Below are 4,394 nucleotides of genomic sequence, written 5' to 3'. Positions count from 1 at the left end.
ATCATTAAGTTTGAGCGGCTAGAAAGAGACCGGGCAAGAAATCTTGAAGGGCGTAAATGGAGGATAGAGAGAGTAAAGAGGTAAATGGGAGGTAGAAGAACCACCTCCTTATATAGGGCCCCTCGATATCCAACCGTTACAACAGTTTTTACACTCCACCGGTACATTCGGTTTTCATGGGGTACCCAAAGGTAGGGCACCGAGCAGTATAACCGGGGGTTGCACAGGTAGCACCTGAAGGAAATGTGCCCTAGAGGCAATAATAAAGTTGTTATTTACATTTCCTTATATCATGATAAATGTTTATTATTCATGCTATAATTGTATTAACCGGAAACTTAGTACATGTGTGAATACATAGACAAACAGAGTCTCCCTAGTATGCCTCTACTTGACTAGCTTGTTTATCAAAGATGGTTATGTTTCCTAGCCATAGACATGTGTTGTCATTTGATGAATGGGATCACATCATTAGAGAATGATGTGATGGACAAGACCCATCCGTTAGCTTAGCATAATGATTGTTAAGTTTTATTGCTATTGCTTTCTTCATGACTTATACATGTTCCTCTAACTATGAGATTATGCAACTCCCGAATACCGGAGGAACACCTTGTGTGCTATCAAACGTCACAACGTAACTGGGTGATTATAAAGATGCTCTACAGGTGTCTCCGAAGGTGTTTGTTGGGTTGGCATAGATCGAGATTAGGATTTGTCGCTCTGATTGTCAGAGAGGTATCTTTGGGCCCTCTCGGTAATGCACATCACAATATGCCTTGCAAGTAATGTGACTAATGAGTTAGTTGCGGGATGATGCATTACGGAACGAGTAAAGAGACTTGCCGATAACGAGATTGAACTAGGTATGGTGATACCGACGATCGAATCTCGGGCAAGTAACATATCGATGACAAAGGGAACAACGTATGTTGTTATGCGGTTTGACCGATAAAGATCTTCGAAGAATATGTAGGAACCAATATGAGCATCCAGGTTCCGCTATTGGTTATTGACCGGAGATGTGTCTCGGTCATGTCTACATAGTTCTCGAACCCGTAGGGTCCGCACGCTTAACGTTCGATGACGATTGGTATTATGAGTTTATGTGATTTGATGTACCGAAGGTTGTTTAGAGTCCCGGATGAGATCACGGACATGACGAGGAGTCTCGAAATGGTTGAGACATAAAGATTCATATATTGGAAGGCTACATTCGGACACCAGAATGGTTCAGGTCGTTTCGGATAAGTTTTAGAGTACCGGGGGTTACCGGAACCCCCCCGGGAAGTTATTGGGCCTCATGGGCCTAGTGGTGGAAGAGAGGAGGCAGGCCAAGGTGTGGTGCGCCCCCCTAGCCCAAACCGAATTGGACTAGGGCTAGGGGGCCAGCCCCCCTTTCCTTCTGTTCTTCCTCTCCTTCCTTCTTCTCCTACTTGGACTAGGAAAAGGGGAAACCTACTCCTACTAGGAGTAGGAATCCCCCCTTGGGCGCGCCCCTTGTGGCCGGCCCTCCTCCTCCTCCTCCTCCTCCCCTCCTTTATATACAGGGGAGGGGGCACCCCATAGACACACAAGTTGATCTTTAGCCGTGTGCGGTGCCCCCTCCACAGTTTTACACCTCGGTCATATAGTCGTAGTGCTTAGGCGAAGCCGTGCGCCGGTAACTTCATCATCACCGTCACCATGGTGTCATGCTGACGGAACTCTCCCTCGGCCTCAGCTAGATCTAGAGTTCGAGGGACGTCACCGATATGAACGTGTGCAGACCGCGGAGGTGCCGTGCGTTCGGTACTTGATCGGTTGGATCGCGAAGACGTTCGACTACATCAACTACGTTACTTAACGCTTTTGCTTTCGGTCAACGAGGGTACATGGACACACTCTCCCCGCTCATTGCTATGCTTCTCCTAGATAGATCTTGCGTGATCGTAGGAATTTTTTTGAAATACTACATTCCCCAACAGTGGTATCAGAGCCAGGTCTATGCGTAGATGTTATATGCACGAGTAGAACACAAAGAGTTGTGGGCGATAATAGTCATACTGATTACCAGCATGTCATACTTTGATTCGGCGGCATTGTTGGATGAAGCGGCCCAGACTGACATTACATGACCGCGTTCATGAGACTGGTTCTACCGCCGTGCTTTGCACATAGGTGGCTAGTGGGTGTCTGTTTCTCCAACTTTAGATGAATCGAGTGTGACTACGCCCAGTCCTTGTTGAAGGTTAAAACAGCAAACTTGACGAAAAATTGTTTTGGTTTCGATGGGTAGGTAAGAACAGTTCTTGCTAAGCTCGTAGCAGCCACGTAAAACTTGCAACTACAAAGTAGAGGACGTCTAACTTGTTTTTGCAGGGCTTGCTGTGATGTGATATGGTCAAGACGTGATGATATATAATTTGTTGTATGAGATGATCATGTTTTGTAACAGTTATCGGCAACTGGCAGGAGCCATATGGTTGTCGCTTTATTGTATGAAATGCAATCGCCATGTAATTGCTTTACTTTATCACTAAGCGGTAGCGATAATCGAAGAAGCAATAATTGGTGAGACGACAATGATGCTTCGATGGAGATCAAGGTGTCAAGCCGGTGATGATGGTGATCATGATGGTGCTTTGGAGATGGAGATCAAAGGCACAAGATAATGATGGCCATATCATATCACTTATATTGATTGCATGTGATGTTTTTCCTTTATGCATCTTATTTTGCTTAGTATGGCGGTAGCATTATAAGATGATCTCTCACTAAATTTCAAGGTACAAGTGTTCTCCCTGAGTATGCACCGTTGCGATAGTTCGTCATGCCGAGACACCACGTGATGATCGGGTGTGATAAGCTCTATGTTCACATACAACGGGTGCAAGCCAGTTTTGCACACGCAGAATACTTGGGTTAAACTTGACGAGCCTAGCATATGTAGATATATATGGCCTCGGAACACTGAGACTGAAAGTTCGAGCATGAATCATATAGTAGATATGATCAACATAGTGATGTTCACCATTGAAAACTACTCCATCTCACGTGATGATCGGACATGGTTTAGTTGATATGGATCACGTGATCACTTAGATGATAAGAGGGATGTCTATCTAAGTGGGAGTTCTTAAGTAATATGATTAATTGAACTTTAATTTATCATGAACTTTGTACCTGATAGTATTTTGCATGTCTATGTTGTTGTAGATAAATGGCCTGTGCTACTGTTCCGTTGAATTTTAATGCGTTCCTAGAGAAAGCTAAGTTGAAAGATGATGGTAGCAACTACACGGACTGGGTCCGTAACTTGAGGATTATCCTCATTGCTGCACAGAAGAATTACGTCCTGGAAGACCCGCTAGGTGCAAGACCCGCTGCAGGAGCAACACCAGACGTTGTGAACGCCTGGCAGAGCAAAGCTGATGACTACTCGATAGTTCAGTGTGCCATGCTTTACAGCTTAGAACCGGGACTTCAACGAGTTTTTGAACATCATGGAGCATATGAGATGTTCCAGGAGTTGAAGTTAATATTTCAAGCAAATGCCCGGATTGAGAGATATGAAGTCTCCTATAAGTTCTACAGCTGCAAAATGGAGGAGAATAGTTCTGTCAGTGAACATATACTCAAAATGTCTGGGTATCATAATCACTTGACTCAACTGGGAGTTAATCTTCCGGTTGATAGTGTCATTGACAGAGTTCTTCAATCTCTGCCACCAAGCTACAAAAGCTTCATGATGAACTATAATATGCAAGGGATGGATAAGACAATTCCCGAGCTCTTCGTAATGCTAAAGGCTGCGGAGATAGAAATCAAGAAGGAGCATCAAGTGTTGATGGTCAACAAGACCACTAGTTTCAAGAAAAAGGGTAAAGGGAAGAAGGGGAACTTCAAGAAGAACACCAAGCAAGTTGCTGCTCAAGTGAAGAAACCCAAGTCTAGACCTAAGTCTGAGACTGAGTGCTTCTACTGCAAAGGGACTGGTCACTGGAAGCAGAACTGCCCCAAGTATTTGGCGGATAAGAAGGATGGCAAAGTGAAAGGTATATTTGATATACATGTTATTGATGTGTACCTTACTAATGCTCATAGTAGCGCCTGGGTATTTGATACTGGTTCTGTTGCTCATATTTGCAACTCGAAACAGGGGCTACGGATTAAGCGAAGATTGGCTAAGGATGAGGTGACGATGCGCGTGGGAAATGGTTCCAAAGTCGATGTGATCGCCGTCGGCGCGCTACCTCTACATCTACCTTCGGGATTAGTTTTAGACCTGAATAATTGTTATTTGGTGCCAGCGTTAAGAATGAACATTATATCTGGATCTTGTTTGATGCGAGATGGTTATTCATTTAAATCCGAGAATAGTGGTTGTTCTATTTATATGAGTAATATCTTTT

The sequence above is a fragment of the Aegilops tauschii genome, chromosome 5 (assembly GCF_002575655.3).
Source record: "Aegilops tauschii subsp. strangulata cultivar AL8/78 chromosome 5, Aet v6.0, whole genome shotgun sequence".
Taxonomy (NCBI): domain Eukaryota; kingdom Viridiplantae; phylum Streptophyta; class Magnoliopsida; order Poales; family Poaceae; genus Aegilops; species Aegilops tauschii.
The sequence above is the reverse complement of the archived record's forward strand: the minus strand, read 5'-3'. Positions refer to the sequence as shown.